Below are 10,234 nucleotides of genomic sequence, written 5' to 3'. Positions count from 1 at the left end.
ACATAAATTAACCAATTTATTATAGGCTAGCAGTGTTTGAAATGGTGGAGCTTTGGGGCGCCTAGGTGGCTCAGTCGTTAAGCAACTGCCTTTAGCTCAGGTCATGATCCCCGGGTCCTGGGATCTCACCCAGGATCGGGCTACCTGCTCCATGGAAAGCCTGTTTCTCCTTCACCCACTCCTCCTGCTTATGTTCCCTTTCTAGCTGTGTCTCTGTCAAATAAATAAATAAAATCTTAAAAAAAAAAAAGAAAGAAAGAAATGGTGGAACTTCTACTGGTCTTTCAACTCCTTCAATCCTTTGATGGCTGACTTTACTGTGAGGGCAGAAGTGGTGTTGTACTGTCCAGGTGCCACTGGTGACAGTCTTCATGCAGGAGCAACAGTGCTCCTCTTTTCTTTCTTTCTTTTTTTTTTTTTTAAGATTTTATTTATTTATTTGACAGAGAGATCACAAGTAGCCAGAGAGGCAAGCAGAGAGAGAGGAAGGAAAGCAGGCTCCCTGCTGAGCAGAGAGACCAATGCAGGACTCGATCCCAGGACCCTGAGATCATGACCTGAGCCAAAAGCAGCGGCTTAACCCACTGAGCCACCCAGGTGTCCCTATCTTTCTTCCTCCCTTCCTCCCTTCCTTCCTTCTCTCCCTCCCTTTCTTCCTTTCCTTTCTTCCTTCCTTCCCTTCCACTCTTTCTTTCTTTCTTTCTAGAAGATTTTATTTATTCATTTGAAAGAGACAGAGAAGGCACAAGTGGGGGAGAGGTGAAGGGAGAGGGAGAAGCTGACTCTGCGCTGAGCTGGGAAGCTGCCTTGGGGCTTGATTGGAGGGCCTGGAGATCATGACCTAAGCCAAAGGCAGATGCTTAACCATCTGAGCCACCCTTGAGCCCCACAGCTTGTCTTTTCATCTTGGTTTTGCCACAGAAGGAGCAGGTGTACTTGGGTTCCTGGATTATTTCAATTTTCTTCATTTTCCTGAGGGAGGCACCATGACAGGTCCCCTATTTACCCATGATTCTGGCCTTCTTGGTGCATTTAGCCACATTACCACAAACTAGGTCTAAGCTCCTATTTTATTATTATTATTTAAAAAGATTTTATTCATTTATTGACAGAGGGAGACACAGCAAGAGAGGAACACAAGCCAGGGGAGAGGGAGAGGGAGAAGCAGGCTTCCTGCTGAGCAGGGCACCTGATGCAGGGCTGAATCCCAGGACCCTGGGATCATGACCTGAGTGAAAGTCAGGCACCCAACAACTGAGCCACCCTGGCGCCCCTATTTTTTAATTTTTTCTTTGAATTCCAATATAGTTAACATACAGCATTAGTTTCACATGTAAATATAGTGATTCAACAATTTCATACATCACTCAGTTCTCATCACAAGTGTACTCCTTAATCCCCCATCACCTATTTCACCCATCGCCCCACCCACCCCCCCATCTATTTTTTAAAAACAGAAATAGAGGGCGCCTGGGTGGCTCAGTGGGTTAAGCCGCTGCCTTCGGCTCAGGTCATGATCTCAGGGTCCTGGGATCGAGTCCCGCATCGGGCTCTCTGCTCAGCAGGGAGCCTGCTTCCTTCTCTCTCTCTGCCTGCCTCTCTGCCCACTTGTGTTCTCTGTCAAATAAATAAATAAAATCTTTAAAAAAAAAAAATAAAAAAATAAAAACAGAAATAGAAAAAAATGAAAAATAACAGGTTCATGTGCCATGATTATGTAAAATGGTATTATCAAGGAATGCTACATGAAGGGTATACTGAAACACTCAGAGTAAATAAATATATGAATAGGTACTGGTTTGTGAAACATTTTCAGTTTTATATATGTATGTATGTATGTATTTCCTCTTGTAGGTTTTGTAAATTACAGTCAAAAAGGATTAAAATAAAAGACACAAGAGCACCTGAATGGCTCAGTCAGTAGAACATACAACTCTTGATCTTGGATTATGAGTTTAAGCCTCATGTTGGGTGTAGAGATTACTCAAAGAAAAAAAAATCACTTTTGAAAGAAAAGAAAAAAAAGATTCAAACTCCACATTATATTGAACTTTTTAAGCCTAGCATTGTGATCCCCATTTTGCACTTGAGAAAACTAATAATAAAACTAATAGGATGAGATTAAGTACCTTGCCTAAGGTCACTCAGAATCTTCTAGAACAGGGATTGCAAACTTTTGTGTGAAAGTCCAGACAGTAGATATTTTAGGGTTTCTGGGCCACATAGTTTCTGTTATAGATATTCAACTCTACTATTGTAGCGTGAAAGTATCCATAGACTACATAGTGAATAATTGTAGCTGAGTTACAAGGGAACTTAGTAGACTAAAATTTGAATTTGGGGTAAGTTTTTTGTGCCATGAAATATTCTTCTTTTGATTTTGGGGGTGCATTTTTTTATTTTTTAAAGGAAAGGAATTTTTTCTTTTTTAAGATTTTGTTTATTTATTTGACAGAGATACAGTGAGAGGGAACACAATCAGGGGAATGAGAGAAGGAGAAGCAGAGTCCCCACCAAGCGGGGAACCGAATGTGGGGCTTGAGCTCAGGAGCCTGGGATCATGACCTGAGCTGAAGAGAGATGCTTAATGATTGAGCCACCCAGGTGCCCTGTTTTGCACCATTTTAAAATGGCTAATAAGGAGCAGGTGGCTGGCTCAGTGTGGGGAGCATGCAACTTTTTTTTTTTCTTAAAGATTTTATTTATTTATTTAAGAGAGAGAGAGCGTGAGTGCAGGAGCAGGAGAGAGGGGAAGAAGCAGGCTCCTCAGTGAGCAGGGAGCCACATGTGGGGCTCCATCCCAGGACCCTGGGATCATAACCTGAGCCAAAGGCAGCTGCTTAACTAACTGAACTTCCCAGGCACCTGCAGCATGTGACTTTTGATCTTGGGGCCAAGAGTTCCAGCCCTACATTGACTATAGAGTTTATTTTGAGACAAAACAAGAAGTGCCTGGGTGGCTCAGTTGGTTAAGTACCAGGTTCTTAATTTTGCCTCAGGTTATGATCTCCACATCAGTCTCCATGGTAGGCATGGAGCTTGCTTAAGATTCTCTCTCTCCTTCTCTCTCTGCTCCTCTCCTCCCGAAAACAAAACAAAACTAAACAACAACAACAAACATTCGACTTTAGGGCATCTGCCTGGCTAAGTTGATGGCGAATGGGGCTCTTGATCTTAGGTGAGTTCAAGCCCCACATTAGGTATAGAGCTTACTTTAATTTTTTTTTTTTTTTTTTTGACAGAGAGAGATCACAAGTAGGCAAAGAGGCAGGCAGAGGGGGGGGGGAAGCAGGCTCCCCGCTGAGCAGAGAGCCCGATGTGGGGCTCCATCCCAGAACCCTGGGATCACGACCTGAGCCAAAAGCTGAGGCTTTAACCCACTGAGCCACCCAGGCGCCCCAGAGCTTACTTTAAAACAACAACAACAAAAAAGAGGGGCACCTGGGTGGCTCAGTGGGGTAAGCCTCTGCCTTCAGCTTAGGTCATGATCTCAGGGTCCTGGGATCGAGCCCCGCATGACGCGCTCTGCTCAGCAGGGATCCTGCCCCCCCCCCTTGCCTGCTTCTCTGCCTACTTGTGATCTGTCAAATAAATAAATAAAGTCTTTTAGAAAAAAGAGAAAATGGCTAATAATTCTTAGTTAAGGCTTTGTAGAAAAATTGGAGATGGGTTGGTTTTGACCTGTGAGTTGTAGTTTGCTGACCCTTGTTCTAGAATTCAGGCCTTCCTGGATTCCTCTAGAACCCAAACCTCAACTACTGACTTGGGTTATATAAGTATTGATGAAATCAAATAATGGTTTTCATGGTAGTAATAGTTCCTTAGGATTCTTTTTTTTTTTTTTTTTTAAAGATTTTATTTATTTATTTGACAGAGATCACAAGTAGGCAGAGAGGCAGGCAGAGAGAGAGGAGGAAGCAGGCTCCCTGCTGAGCAGAGAGCCCGATGTGGGACTTGATCCCAGGACTCCGAGATCATGACCCGAGCTGAAGGCAGCGGCTTAACCCACTGAGCCACCCAGGTGCCCCAAGTTCCTTAGGATTCTTAAATTCCAGTTATTTTCTGAGGACTTTCATAGGCAGTGTCTTGCATGAATTCAGCAATGCCATGTAAAGTAAGCAGAATTTCACTACTTTAAAGATTTATTTATTTACTTGAGAGAGAGAAAGAGAGAGAGTGAGCTAGAGGAGTGGGGGTAAGGGCCAAAGGAGAGAGAGAATTTCCAGCAGACTCCTCGTTGATCAAGAAGCCTGACATGGGGTTCTTATCTCACAACCCTGAGATCATGACTTGAGCTGAAGGCAAGAGACAGACGCTTAACTGACTGTGCCACCCAGGTGCCCCTTGTTTATTTTTATTATTATTTTTTAAGTAAGCTCTAGGTCCAATGTGGGGCTTGAACTCAGAATCCTGAGATCAAGAGTCTCAAGCTCCACCAACTGAGTTAGTGGGTGGCCTGAAGAAGCCAGATTCTCATTAGAAGGTTGCTCTTGACATGAACCATAGGTAGGGGAATCTTGGATGATTTTTATGGTTCAGAGTCATGGATCATTCATCTCTATATGCTAAAGAGAGAGATCTGCCAAAGGGACCAAAATGTTCTACGTGCTGGTGGTCCGGCTATCCTTTTCCCTCCATGGTGTACATTTTTGCTTCTTAAGGGTTTTTGTTGTTGTTGTTGTTGTTTTGTTTTTTGTTTTTTTTTTTTTTAGATTCTATGCAGACCATTCCCACTCAGTTATCACATTCTTCTGCAGGTATATTGCATCGGATTATGATCACTTACTGTGAGTCAGGAGATTAGACTTGAACTTAATCAGTGATTAGCTTTGGAGTTTATACATTTTGATTTTATCTTCCTAAATCTCAGCTACCCATTACTGAGTCTCTCTGAGATGGACTTCATCTGGTTTCACCCACCTTCTTTATTGTCTGTCATGTTTACAGACTTAAAAAAACAGGCTTCTGAGGATTTTTCCAGTGTATTTTCCATCACATTATGCTCTTATTGTAGTCCAGCCAAGGATATTTAAACAAAAACTAGTGAATTGGATGGTGATGTTCTTTGCAGTCACAGGATGTAAAATAAGTTTCAATGTATCAGAGTCAGGCTGGGTGGGCATGGATGGTAGTGATATCCTCTAGGGGAGCCTATTGGGAGAGGATAGTTCTATTACATCCAGGTGGTAATAACTGTTATTAGTGAGGTTTTAGGACTTTGATGCCCTTATTTTTATCTCTGATCCTAGATCTAAGGTGGGACTTCTCCCTTGATAAATGATAATTTTTTTTTAAGATTTTATTTATTTATTTATTTGACAGAGAAAGATCAGAAGTAGGCAGAGAGGCAGGCAGAGAGAGAGAGAGGAGGAAGCAGGCTCCCTGCTGAGCAGAGAGCCTGATGTGGGGCTCAATCCCAGGACCCTGGGATCATGACCTGAGCCGAAGGCAGTGGCTTAACCCACTGAGCCACCCAGGCGCCCGATAAATGATAATTTATCGAAAGTCTCCAGCATAGTGTGCCTGGTACAGAAAAGACATGTTTTTGAATATAACAGAAGAGGAAATTGAGGGACTAGAAAGGTGACATATCTTGTATCAGTCACAGAACTAACATAACTCTTTCTTTTTTTCTCTTTTAAAGATTTTATTTATTTATTTGACAGAGAGATCACAAGTAGGCAGAGAGGCAGGCAGACAGAGAGGGGGAAGCAGGCTCCCTGCTGAGCAGAGAGCCCGATGTGGGGCTCAGTCCCAGGACCCTGAGACCATGACCTGAGCTGAAGGCAGAGGCTTTAACCCACTGAGCCACTCAGGGGTCCCTCTCTCTCTCTCTTTTTAAATATATATTTAATTTATTTATTTGAGACAGAGAGCGCACAAGCAGGGTGAATGGCAGGCAGAGGAGAAGCAGGCTCCCCGCTGACCCCAAAGGCAGGCAGGCAGGCACTCAACCAATTGAGTCACCCAGACACCCCTCTTTTTTTTAAATTTATATATACCCAACCTGGGGGTACAACTCACAACACTGAGATCAAGAGTCACATACATGCTCTTCCAACTGAGCCAAGCCAGGCACACTGGTCTCTCTTTTCTTTTTCTTTCTCTCTCTCTCTCTCTCTTTTTTTTTGGTCTCTCTTTTCTTATCTTTAATTAAAAAACCAGTACTTCTTTATGCAAAAATTAAAATGTTATAGATTAGATTAGTTCCTTTTTACTAGCACCCTCGACCACAAACCCTCCTTCCCACTCTACAGAGATAGCTCCTGTTACGTTTGTTTTCAGAATTGTTTTCTTGTACTCTTTCGCTTAAAACCTTTGCGTCTCAAGGGTGGTTTTATCTTTGACTCTCCCACACAGTTCTGTAAAGCAGGAATACAAAGAGGAGGAAGACTGAACTGACCCTGCGCAATTCCAGCTCACTGTCAAAAGGGAGAGATAAGATACATCTACACATGAATGGTCGTGATAATTTTTGTTTCAGCCTGAGCATTCTTTGATCAATTCAGATGTATAACAAAGGCTTCCCTTGAACTGAGAAGGACTGTTAAGGTTTCAATTGTTATTCATCAAGTAATTTAACCTACAACAGTCTATTAGTAACTAGGGTGTTAGTTGGTATTTAGCATAGTACCCTGCATAAAGACAAGTGAATTAATGCTAATTCCCTTCCCACCTTACTTTATTTATTTTTTAAGATTTTATTTATTTATTTGACAGAGAGAAATCACAAGTAGATGGATAGGCAGGCAGAGAGAGAGAGAGAGGGAAGCAGGCTCCCTGCCGAGCAGAGAGCCCGACGCGGGACTCGATCCCAGGACCCCGAGATCACGACCCGAGCCAAAGGCAGCGGCTCAACCCACTGAGCCACCCAGGCGCCCCCCCACCTTACTTTAAAAAAAAATTTTTTGTAACATATCACAGCACTCACCATAGCTACCTTATTTATTTTTTTAAAGTATTTATTTAAGAGCAAGCGAGTGCGAGAGAGAGGACACAGAGATTGATTGACTACCCCGCCCACGCAGGGCTCCATCCCAGGTCTCTGAGATCAAGACCTGAGCCAAAGGCAGACGCTTAACCTACCAAACTACCCAGGCTCCCCACCACCCTCACCCAAACTTTGTTTCTTATCTGCTGGGCGGAAGGGTACATACCAGGTGTGAAAGTAATTACTACTGTTTATTGAGGGTTTAACTATGTGCCAAACAGGTACTTTACATGAGCTCATTTATTTATTTGTTTTAAATATTTCGTTTATTTATTTGAGAGAGCACCAGCAGGTGGAGCGGCAGGTAGAGAGAGATGGAGAAGCAGGTTCCCTGCTGAACAGGGAGTTCAATGCGGGGCTTGATCCCAGCCCCTGGAATGATGACCTGAGCCAAAGGCCGGTTAGTTAAACAGCTGAGCCACCCAGGTGCCCCTGCATGATCTCATTTAATTTTCACTACCTGGTGAAGTGGTGGTATTGCAAAGGAAAGAAGCCCAAATTGAGGTAAGGCCAAAGTTTGTGAACTTAACCAGCCCGAGATACTGCCTTTGAGAATTAACTAGGTCAGTAAACGGGAAAATACTTTAAACTCCAAAATACTGGAGCGCCTGAGTGGCTCAGTCTGCTAAGCGTCCGCCTTCTCTCAGATCATGATTTCACGGTCCTGGGATGGAGCCCCCACACTAGGCTCTCAGTTCAGCGGAAAGTCAGCTGCTCCTGCTCTTGCTCACGCTCTAATAAATAAATAAAATCTTAAAAAAAACACACAAAACTCCAAAATACTATGCCACAAGTATAAAGCATTATCTCTTCAATTATGCTTAATACCTGGAGTTTAAAAAGATCTTTCCGAGAGGAAGATTATTGTTTGGAGACAGAAGATCTGGATTGGTTCTCTTCAGCTAGAAACAACTCAACCTCTCAACCTTTTTGAAGATTTTATTTTTAAAGTAATTTCTGCACTCAAGGTGGAACACGAATTCACAACACCAACATAAAGACTATCATACCCTATCGACTGAGTCTGCCAGGTGCCCCCTAAGCCTTTCTTTACAGGGAGCAATCCCTGCCTCAAAGGATTTATTATAAGATTTAGTAAAAATTGTTGTATTGAGGGGCACTTGGGTGGCTCAGTGGATCAAAGCCTCTGCCTTCAGCTCGGGTCGTGATCCCAGGGTCCTAGGATCGAGCCCCCGCATCGGGCTCTCTGCTCAGCGGGGAACCTGCCGCCCCCTGCCTACTTGTGATCTCTGTCTGTCAAATAAGTAAATAAAATCTTTCTTCTAAGATTTTATTTATTTGATCTCTGTCTGTCAAATAAGTAAATAAAATCTTTCTTCTAAGATTTTATTTATTTGACAGAGATCACAAGTAGGCAGAGAGGCAGGCAGAGAGGGAGAAAGGGAAACAGGCTCCACAGCTGAGCAGAGAGCCCGATGCGGGGCTTGATCCCAGGACCCTGAGTTCACTACACGAGCGGAAGGCAGAGGCTTTAACCCACTGTGCCACCCAGGTGCCCCAATAAATAAAATCTTTAAAAAAAATTGTTGTACTGACATGCAATAAACAATAAATGTTAATCAGTTTACGCATAAGAGACTTGGTAAAAGAATCCAAGGCCCACATTTAATAAAACAGAAGCCTTGGGCACCTGGGTGGCTCAGTGGGTTGAGCCTCTGCTCAGGTCATGATCTCAGGGTCCTGGGATCGAGTCCCGCATCGGGCTCTCTGCTCAGCGGGAAGCCTGCTTCCTCCTCTCTCTCTCTCTGCCTACTTGTGATCTCTCTCTGTGTCAAATAAATTAAAAAAACAAACAAACAAACAAACAAAAAACAACCAGAAGCCCTGAGGCCCATCTGCCCTGGGAAAGTTCCTATTGAAGCTTGCTGCTCCACGATGCTGCACCTGGGCTAGCCGTTGGCGTTTTCCCGCGCAGAGGGCGGAGCAGAGCGCGAGACCCGGAACCTAGTAGCGAAACCCCATCCCCCGCCGGGACTACATCTCCCAGCGGGAACCGCGTTCATTGCCCGGCAAGCAGCGTCCACTGGTATTAGTCTCAGAAGTCAGTACTGTCCGTTTTTCCCCACGGCTTTGCATTGGCACTAAGTCATAATGCAAGGTTTATGAACCCGCGAGGGAAAGGCTACGGTGGTAGGTACTTTCGCTGCGCAGCATACTGGCGATAGTATTCCCCCTTCCCCCCGCGCAAGGTTTGGGGAGCTAGGCCTGTTTTGAATGGTTGCGCCACATCACGTGATGAGAGGAAGGCGGTCGCCGGGGAGCGACTCGTGGTGCCTTGTGAGGTCATCACAGCGCGACAAGCTGCAGTTGTGGGCATTCCGGACGTGGTATGTACTAGCCTCTTAACAACTCTGAGTACGAGAGATTTTATAAGATCTCCCTTATTTGCTCCTTCCCGGTGCCTAACCGCACTTCGGCGTTGTTGGTCTCTCTAGACGGCGTGGGGGAGGCTGGAGGAAGCGACGGGCTCTGAGGGCGGGCTGAGGGGCCGGGAACGAGCGTCGCGCGGTGGCTCCTCCTCCGCGCGTGACGCAGAGGTCACGTGACGAACCAGGGCGCCTCTGCCGCCGCCGCCGCTTTGTAAGAGGCACATTGGCAGGTAACGAGCGGCGGCGGCGGAGGCGGCTGGTCCCGAGTCCAGCGAGAACAGCAGCGGTAATTGGCACCCTCTCTCTCCTTTCCTGTTCCAGAGCCCTGAGTGTGGCAGCGTGCGTTTTCTAGTCCTGGGTTCAGCTCTACTTTCCTCGAACCCTTTTCATACTGCCCCAGCGCCCACTCCGAAGACCGGGCCAAGCGTCCCTCGCCAGCTTCATGCGTCCCCAGTATGCCCAGGCCCGGGCGCCTTCCTTCCTCTCTGTGCGGGCCGTCCTGTGCTTCTTCCTGCCTACCCCAGTCGTAGTTGGCCTGGCCCCACCCAACCCCAGGGGGCGCCTTCCCCTCCCCCGCTTCGGGTTTCTGCCCTAGAGGGTGTGGTTTTCTCTCCCACCTCTGTCCCTGCCTGCCTGTCCGCTGGAGCTCCCGCGCCGCGCTGATGTTTTCCATCCTGACCATCTTTACGTTTTCACGCCTGTCGCTAGTCTTGGGACTGAGCGTCTTAGAGCCAACTTCTGCGCACTGTAGCTTTTCTCGGTTTACCCGGAGGAATAGTTAGATTCTACTCCTTTTTATTCTGGGAGGTTTTGGTGTTAAGACTCTTGGGGACTTAGTTTTTCTCTTCAGTCC

At 45.5% G+C, this 10,234-nt stretch overlaps 1 protein-coding gene and 1 pseudogene across 15 annotated transcripts in view; one reads left to right on the top strand and one right to left on the bottom strand.

Moving 5' to 3' along the window:
- Positions 1 to 273: 273 nt before the first annotated feature.
- Positions 274 to 9,329, bottom strand: LOC309846322 (large ribosomal subunit protein eL43 pseudogene; annotated as a pseudogene). Its single transcript has 3 exons — positions 9,151 to 9,329; positions 878 to 1,065; positions 274 to 393 (listed from the first exon to the last, which is right to left on the bottom strand). The product of its transcript is annotated as a large ribosomal subunit protein eL43 pseudogene (transcript).
- Positions 9,266 to 10,234, top strand: part of UBAP2 (ubiquitin associated protein 2) — a 132,979-nt gene continuing 132,010 nt past the window's right edge. For 7 of the 14 annotated variants that reach the window (XR_014301688.1, XR_014301689.1, XM_082694588.1 and 4 more), the window contains exon 1: positions 9,540 to 9,667. The gene's annotated coding sequence lies outside the window, so the exon portion shown is untranslated. Of the gene's footprint in view, positions 9,340 to 9,539; positions 9,668 to 10,234 lie in introns of those variants that run through there. The other 7 variants (XM_082694586.1, XM_082694589.1, XM_082694584.1 and 4 more) reach the window with 7 other exon arrangements.

This window comes from Mustela nivalis, assembly GCF_964662115.1.
Source record: "Mustela nivalis genome assembly, chromosome: 13".
In the NCBI taxonomy this organism is placed as follows: Eukaryota; Metazoa; Chordata; class Mammalia; order Carnivora; family Mustelidae; genus Mustela; species Mustela nivalis.
Note: the sequence above shows the minus strand (reverse complement) of the source record. Positions and strands in the feature narration are given on the sequence as shown.